We start from the raw sequence: 9973 nt of genomic DNA on the forward strand, positions 1-9973 counted from the left end.
CTGTCAATCACGGCTGTGAATCAAGATGTCACAATTTCCTTTTTAGCGTCAAATAACTTATTAAAATCTAACCTGAACGTACCTCAGCATGATAACAACTAGCTGAAATGATAGAAAAACATATCTTTGGGAAGTGTAGACGAGAGCGATTACTGATTATCACCCGTCGGCTGCTATCAGTTCACTTTCATCCATAATGTGTAAAACCATGGGAGAGGTACCCGCGTCATCTCAGTGTTTAATGATCACTTCCTGCAGGCCTAATGTGTTTCATCTTTACACATACATCCAGAGATTAGTTTGGAATAAATGAGCCCACAAGGAAATCAACTGAAATTACATTTCAAGAGGGTGAACAGCTCGTGCCTCACCTCCTGCATTACTTTAGTCCGGCTCAGCTGGAGATGAAATGTCACAAACTAATGAAAATGTTCTACGTGGTTAGTTTAACACAACCTGAACCGAGTGCTGATACACGTAACCGGAAAATATAGTCTGACGATGCTGCAGTCACTGTGAGCGGATATTGTAAGGAAACAAATAAACTAGTTCTCATTTTATTTATTTATTGGTTTATTAACGATAAGCATGTTAATGAACGTCAGAATAAAAACACAAGCTGTGAACTCAAGTTAGCAAGAACGCAAGACCCCAACAAAAACACAACAAGTGACGATATACAGATGCAAATACACAGAACACAAAAGTGATAATAATAATAATAACTTTATTTATAGAGCACCTTTAAAAACAGAGTTTACAAATTGCGTTGACGGACAACGCAGCCAAAGAGAGGCAACAACAACAACAACAGAAAGCTCAGTGAGACAGTCGACACGATACAAATACACTAAGAAATAAATAAAATAATGCAGTCAAATCAGCAAATACAAATAAAACAGAAAAGCGACGACATCGCATGAAATCCAGTCTGTGAAACGGCGTCTTAAGAAGTGATCTAAAGAGATCTCAGTGCTGGTTTCTCTTCAGCTTTAGTCTGATGGTGGTTGAGGTTTTCTCACGTTGTTGATGAATGTCATTTTGGTGCCATTACGATTCCTTCAAAACTTATTTCTGTACAAACATCGTTTTTAGGAAACTGGGTTTGCTTACGAGAGAAAATAGAAAAACAATTGATGCAACGGATGCCGCAATATCCTGACTTTTAGGCCGACAGTATGTGCAAAGCTTTAAAAGACGTATCCTACACTTCCCACAATGCAACTCGATAATGGGCAATGACTAATACCACTCTTTGACTGATTGTGATGTGTGAAATCTGTGGCTTTCTCATTTAAATTCAGATTGTCCACCGATGACATCACGGCACGACAACTGTAACGTTACAACTAAAATATTCACTTTTCGGTCACTGAGTCATGAACAAACTGAAATGTTTATGTTCCATTTGCTTTATGCTGCTTCTGGAATATTCTTTTCGTATATTTTAAAATGAATAAAATGAGTTATTACCATACAACACTATGCATCCCTCCACGTGCTGTAATGGTATCTTTGCTATGAATAAACATTTTATTCACAATGCTCAACACATAATGTCAATTCCACGCTTCAGCCACGTGTAGAGATCCAGTGGAGTTAGACTGTGTGTGTGTGTGTGAGGTTATCCGAGTGACAGACTGCTGTACGCCTGTCTCCAGTAAATACCCTGAATCCATAAATCACTGAGTAAGAATCTGAATATCTGCTCCAATAACACCTCACAGAATGAATGCTTTTTAATCAAGTCACAGTAAATACAGTGAGGCCATTTGGCAGAAACAGAGGACAGGGGTTCATGACGAGGTTAGGTAATCAAATCTTAACAAAACACGGAGTATTATTGTGGGGAAACATCCATCAGGTTTGGCTGAATACCAGCAGAATTAGTCGAGCATCTCTGAACAAAGTGTTGGCGGTAAAGCTCAGAGAAAGTGGAGCGCTGACTGATTTATCGGAGGATTGAGCAGGATATGATGCGACTCCATGAAGGATGCAGGCTTAGAGAAAAGGATGTAGATGCAAGCAAGATGTTGAGCAGACTTTGCTTAAAGGTACTTTATGGAACGCTATGGCGAGAAATTTAAGACAAAAAGAAAACACATGAACATGTGAAGAATAGTTGAATAAAGGAAAAGAAAATGGTGCTCGTTTTATCACCAAAATAAGATAAAGAACTCATAATCTGAACCTTTACTGACTGTTACATAAACCACAGACTTCATTCTGTCATGAACCCCGATTAATGTTGGCTAAATATTTATGAAACTGTCTTAAATCACAGACTCTTAAGACCCTTCTCAGACACACACACACACACACACACACACACACACACACACACACACACTATTAGTGTATGTTAGTCTCTATTTTAAGATGTTCTTGAAGCTTAAACGTTTAATCCAGTTAAATTTGTACTTTTCAGATTATTAAATCCACCCTGAAGGAATGTCAACTGGGTATGCAAGGTCAGCAGAATGTAACGTGATTAGTCGATGACAGAGTCACACGCTTCCTCTCTTACTTCTGCCTCAAGAAGATCAGGCAGAGAACCACCTTCTGTGTTTCTTTCTTTCTTTGTGGACTGTGCTGCCTCAGTCTCGGAGCCCGTCGGCTATCGGTCTGAATTCAACCAAGGCCTGCTCTCACCTCAACAGTCGATGCTACTCGGACTACAAACGGAAACTATTTTGATGCCAAAGTCGTGTCCTGTTGCCTCCAGATTCTGCATGTGAATGAAGTATCTGTTCATGTTACCTTTGCTTACACGAGCAGCCTCGAGGTGTAGCTGTCCAGCAGGCCTACGCACAGGAGGACTGTATGGGAGAGGAACACACTGCTCTCCTTGCATCCAGCTTGTGAGACTAAAGACGACAACAGCCTGTTTTTACATATGATCTGATATGATGACGATACATAGAAATGGTAATGCGTAGCAATATATAATATTACATTTTACAGACACCCCCCACACAATTTCACAAATCACCAGGGGAGCTCAGTCCACCGGCTCCCTGCAGCTCGCACCGTGTTGCATATTTGAATTACGTGTAATCTCATTCACTACTCTGCCAGAGGAGAATCTAATTAGACTAATATCCGGTGCTGGAGAGTGGCAGGTTCATGTAAGGGAGATAGCATCTTAATGTTCACAGACAAAACTATTTATATTGGCAATGTAGTGCAATTTGGTTCAATGCGGTACGCAGACAGTCATTCTAAATGAACGGTTTGTGTTTTAGGGAGTTAGCCGAGGACAAAGAAAGGCCGGCTTCGGTCCAGACGGACACATTCTTCCCATTTAGAGAAGAGTAATTAGGTCCAAGAACAATCCGAACGCAGGAGATATAATACATAGATTAATAAATAGATTAAATATTAGATCAAGTAAAAAAACAGAGGATAGTCCGTGACACTGAGAACGATGTTACAAGCAGTGAGATTGTGAATGACAGTTAAGCAGGAACATCCCAGCTACCAAAACCTTAACAACTTAACTTCATTACGTGTAGCCGGTCACTTGAATACATGCTATCAGGGTTTTAACTGCCTGTGTACACAAGGACACAAGTGGTATTTATCAAATGTAAAATGTGTTAATTCATCCGTCATTATCTGCCTCATCGGAGTATGTTTTGAATTAAATATGCTCACAATTCCGACACTGAATAGGATTAGTGTGCTGGTATTAATGCTCTTTGCTTATTATTATCATCTGCTTACTCACCTACCCAACCAACTCTACATCTTAACTGAGATATCAAGTCATTCCTAATGCTAGTTCGTGGTGGATACTGTCAGATACTGTCCTACCAAGACAGACATTTAAACACCTAATGGCCTATACATACTGTATATATATATATAAATAAATATTTATATGTATACATATAAATATTTATTTATATATATATATATATATGTATATATATAAATATATATATATATATATATATATATATAAATATATATATATATATATATATATAAATATATATATGTATATATATATATATAAATAAATATTTATATGTATATATATAAATATATATATGTATATATATATAAATAAATATATATATGTATATATATAAATATATATATGTATATATACACACAACGCTGGTTTTAATAAACCGTGAGCATGATCGATTAATGAAGTTATTTTGACCCAAAACATATAAACTCACACGTACATTTTTCTTGTTTGTTCCAGTTTTGTCTCTTAACTTTCCTTAAAGTCTCTGCTGCTGATGCATCTGTACGGTGATGCAGGATGTAAAGTTATTTCCATTATTTGTATTCTTCACAGATGATCACTAAACTAGTACATTGTACACGTATGTTGTATTGATTATCTAATGTAGAATAATTAGCTTGTTACACAATAATAATCCCATGACATGGAGAAGAGGACTCTGTGTAACTAATGAGTCCGTCTTGATGTTATGGATGAAGAAATATTCCTTCTGTTTTTATTACACAGTTGATTGTGTAAGAACTTTAACACGTTTACATATCAGTAGAAACCCTGGTACAGCTTTGAATGTCAATCACACTAATTAGCAGCAAAGGTATGCCTGGCCCCGGTCTGACACCCCGCTCTGCTGCAGACCCGGCCGAGCGTAGATGTTCTGGCAGATGGCGTTCAGCGGGGACACCTTTGCGAAGGTGAGGCAGCCGGATCGTGTCCGTCTGTTTGCATGCGGCGCGAGGGGGGGGGGGTGTTCGTGTAACAGGCCAGGTGTGCAAGGGGGCAAAGCGAGTGGGAAAAGGTGGAGAGAAAAAAACAGAAAGCTGCAGCGGATCTACTTTCTCTTAACGCGAGTTTGATGAATGAAGTCGTTTGGTTCAAGGTCAGGTACGTCGCGCGGAATTGCTGATTAAGGATTAAGATTAAAACTAAGTAACATTCAATGTCATTTTGCGCTAAAGCCTATTATGTAATGCTTAATGGCTTATCTTCACACAAGAGATTATTCATGAAAAACGGAGGGAATCACTATTTCTCTTATATTCTGCAGCTTACTGCCCGTTCCTGTTCCACGTGCACACATGTGCATTGAGGTTCGGTGGTAAAAGCAGCGTGTTGATGAAGCTTGGCTGGCTGGTTTTCTCCAGCAGCAAGAAACACTCACATGAATCTCAATCAATTGTGTTGCTTTGGAGATGCAGAACACTGCGACGTAAACCAATTAGAGCTAAAAAAAAAAATGCCAGCTTGCTCAGAGATCTCACCAAAACACAGCGTGTGTGTGTGTGTGTGTGTGTGTGTGTGTGTTTGCAAATAAGGTTTCAATGAAAGTGATGGAGGACTAAATCCACAGGCCTCTTTCTGTGGGGGAAACAACACATTCCAGAGTTTATCTGAATCTAATTTGGCTTCAGAAGTCTAAATCAGACAAATAACGTGGGTGTCTTGCGAAGTTAAAGTGGGTTTAGTCCTGAGATCCCTCTCTGTTCTACTATCCCTCCACCGCGGTGGAACCCGGAAACACGGAGGGAATCTTACCCTAAAAAGATGTCCTCTTGCTCTGGCTGGCTCAGACTGCCGAAGCCTTCAGATTAAGTTTTTAATGCATTTCTGCACATAATGAGGAATGTGGATTTTGTAGGTTACATTGAACGCACATCATATCTTTTGATGGCCAGTCTAAACAGGCCGTATGACAACAAGGGTTGAACTTTCTTGGAGTTTAGTCTAGCAGACATTAAAATGAGGTTTGCAGGTTGTTCATGTGTATCCTGATACAATAATCTTTGGCTTGACTTGCATTTTCAAACGTATCGAGTCCATTTGATGCATCCGTGCGTTGCCTTCACAGCTCAGTAGTGGTTTCAGCTTGGCTGTTGTGTACCCTTTTGAATGCACACTGGATATTTTTCCCCTTTGCTGATTTATGAATTTGAATTGCAATGAAATGATGTCGATATATTTTTGCCTACGGACTTCAGTGATCTCCTGACTTCTGATCTTGCGGCACCGTGAGGTTGACACTTTTAGTATTTTAAGATCTTGACAACTTTTGGATGGATTTCCCTTTCAGGCTGCACGTTAAAGGGGCAACATACAGGATTCAGAGCATTAATATATCGTCACACAACTATTATCAATGTGAAGATATAGTTGAGTAATGTCTACCTGAGCAAAGAATAACGTCACACTCTCTCTGTGTGTTGTTATCGGAGCTTCTCCTTGCTTTGTTGACGTAGCCGGGCCGGACATTTTTGCTTTTAGTGCGCGTTAGTTCACGTCAGCTCACGGCCGCCGCACTACGCTGCGCTCATACGGCGGTTACAGCTAATAACGGCGTACCGACAGACGGAGTCATCACGACACAAAACGGAGGACTTTCCTTTTCTTATTAATGCTTATTTTGTTCTGCACAAAACTGTAAAGGAACAAAACATTGATCGCTCTCCAGTAGGACAGACTTCAGCCACCAGCTGAGCTACGAGTGAGAACAGACAACAACAATAAAACTGAGAGGGAACGAGGGACAGACGAGTGTTCACCACATTTATGGCCCCATGATCTAGTAAACCTTTATGTGTAAGTGTTGATTTTAAAGTAAATTTGATGTGAGAGAGAGAGAGCAAGACCCGCAGCGCTGTAACTAAGTCGGAAAAATAAAACTTTCCACGAAATGTGTCTGTTTGAGTTCATAGAAGAAGATTTTAGAGAAGATCTTAAGTATCAAACACGAACTTTCATTATTAAAGACTACTTTATCGTCGTATTTTTTAAACTTAGCAACCAATCTACTTCCTGTTTACACCGGCACCATCACGTCCAGTGTACGTGAGTAGTCACGTGATATTCGTTTTCAGGCGTTTTAGTCTGGACGGCGATCATCTCGATAACGATGCTGAAACGCCTCCGTGAAAACGTAACTACGCGTCAGGACTACGCTGGCGTGACGGAGAAAACACGTTGAGGCTGAAAGATCTGCAAACCTTCTGCGTGACTCGTGGCTCTACTGTAACTATGAATACAAGCAAAGAAAGGGACGACACAAGTCGTGATATTCTCACTAATGGAATCCTGAATTATATTTATTTATCATTCCACTATACCCCAGAACAAACGACGGGCCCTTGGATATTTTAACACTTTCCATACAATCCCCAATATTTGTTAAACAAAACAAATTACCAAAATATGTAAACATTTTTCACAATGCATCTGAAGCTTCACAGACAACAATAATAATTATAATGTTATAATATTTCAAAATCTATATATATGTAGATCTACTTTTCTATATATATATGCACATTGTTTAAAATAAGAAAAGCCAGTAGAGATGACCCGGGTGGTAAATGGCTTGTGACTCAGCGTATACGGTGAGTGTACTTGCAGTGTTTGTTCCTCGAGTAGAACAGAATAGAAAAGAAACAGACATCAGAATCAGATTTTCACAGTTTATGTTTTCCTGGTTTTGTAACGTCTTCATCTCCGCCTGAGAGTTTGGGCGGAAAAAACAAAGTCTTTGATATGTACGTTATTTTAATGGTAACCTGCATATTGGTATAAAAACATCCAAGAGAACGAAACATTTTGGCTTTGCAGTGAGTGTTAAAGGTGACCGTAACCTTTGGTTCCACCATGACACTTGCATTTCACAGATCCTTTAGCTCGTCCACCCTTTTTCTCCTAAATCTTGTGCAGCCAACATAAAACCAGCAACGTCTTTCACAGATCAGAGTAATAAGTACAATCACAGAGTTTTTCCTGGGAAAACAATTGTACCATGCACAGTTAGTAGGCGACCTATCGCCCTGGAGGTCACAGAGCAGGAACCAGTAACGAGCTGCTACCCGGTACATCGTGCAGTTGTGTACAATGGTTGTTAGATACAAAGATGAAATCAGTAATGTCTCAACACATCTTGAAAATAATCGATATCGTATAAACGTCAGTGAAAAGGCATGTTTCCTCTTTCTGTTGTGACAAAGCCTCGGGTTAACAATCCACACTTGAACTTCTCAGCTCCGGGTGAATGTTTGTTCGCCTTGATTTGATTGGACAATTAATTAACAATAAATTCTCCATTGCTTTTATTATCTCAGCAAGGATGATCATGCAATCGGCCGTGTTTGTGTCTGTGTGTGTGCATCCGTGAGTGGGTGAGTGTGCACCTCCGTGTCTGTCCGCGGCTAGTCTCACATTCTGCTGCAGCGAGCTGCGTAATATGTTTTGGGTGGTAAGTTACGGCTGCATGCTCAAGGACCTGTTGTGGTTGCGGTGACTCACACTTTCTCAAAACAGCTTTTATTGCCTGCTGTGTTGTGTTGTACTGCAATTGACTACCGGCTGACTCCCGCTCGTGATAACACAGCAGAGACACAGTGGGGGGGGGGGGGGGGGGGGGGGGAACAGTTTAGCACATTAAGCTGGAATAATGTGAAATAGCCAATTGTGGGTTGTATTCCTTCAGTCAATACAGCAGTGGTCGTTGCAGACACACCTGACGGATATCTGCACCTGTCTACTTAAAACCTTGATTAACTCTGAGAATTGCAACGTTTCTTGATTAGTCGTGAATAACTTGGGTCCAGATTGTGGTGAAGTGAGCCGGCGTTAAAGTTTTTCATAGTGTGAAACAACTGTCACGGGGTGTTCACTACGGTATAAAAAACTAAAAGCAATTTATAAAAGCATGATAGAGGATACAATCATTTCATCCTCTGTTGCAATGAGGCAAACAGAAGAAGTGACCCATTCAGCTCATCAGGAATGTTCACTTGTACGCCAATGCAGTGCGTTGCTTAATGCAAAAATTGTACCAGGTTCGACTTATTTGCCAGATAGCACTGTGTTGTTTTGTTTGTTGCGAGAGCTGATATATATGAACATAGCCTAAACCCACAGGTAACAAGCTGAACTAACAAGGGTCTTACCCCAGGCCTAACTGTTGTGTGAAAAGCCAAAGTTGTCCATTAGTTCAGGTGGTGATGGCGGTTTGGCATCAATTTCTTGTAAGAAGCAGTCGCTGTGTAGCAATGTCAGAGCAGTAATGTGAGGAGTGCAGCCGGCAGCGGAGAACATCACATGTGCTGACGTGGTTGTTTTGCACAACGAACTATTTCACGACGAAGCGACAGTGAAAGAACCGCTTTTATAGTCGGCTTCCGTCTCGCCAATGAAAAGAAATGAATCATGACTTGACATGAAAGTCACGCTACTCAACACACGACCACAACATGCGCTCTAGCAGATCTAATTCATCTAGTCAATGGCAGGTGTTCTTGTACTTCCATATGGTGACCTATGCTGCCGGGAGGGGGAACAAAACTGCTCGTTGGACAAACACTGCGGTTAAGCTCAACTCTGCTCGCTGGGCATTGCTTTATTGAAATAATGTTGGCAGGTGCTGAAGTGAAGCCTTATGTCCGAACAACAGGCCCTCTCTTTTCCAAGATGAGCACCAAAGGCAAGTGGCCCGTATCTACGCACAGACATAACGTTAAATCTTCCTATTTCTGTTTTAACGGCTTATGGAAAACTTTCAATTTGCCCATTTCGGTCCTCTTTTTGTTGCTGTTTGTGTGTCACACAAATGAAAGAACTCAGGAGCTGCACACTCGTACTCCTGCCCATTAAAGACACTCACAGAGGCACATTACACACGCACACGCACACGCACACGCACACACACGCACACACGCACACACACACACAGAAGCAAACAGCCCACAAAGGAGCATCTCATTAGTCCAGTTTTGAGTCATATTTCCATAGTTTTGGACATCATTACTGTTGATGCTGACAACATATAATGAACCTACGTAAATTGATAAAATAATCTGTGAACACGACAACATTGCTGAAGAGTAGTTTGATAAAGGATGCAAGTGTCGCCTTATAACAGTTTTAAACAAAGATAAACTTATTTAAAAGAGAAAATAAATGGAAAATTAAATCTCCACACAATATCTGAATGACTCGCCTGGTTATAAAAAAGGT

Source organism: Anarhichas minor, unplaced genomic scaffold, assembly GCF_050575085.1.
Source record: "Anarhichas minor isolate MPS153535 unplaced genomic scaffold, ASM5057508v1 ptg000003l, whole genome shotgun sequence".
Taxonomy (NCBI): Eukaryota; Metazoa; Chordata; class Actinopteri; order Perciformes; family Anarhichadidae; genus Anarhichas; species Anarhichas minor.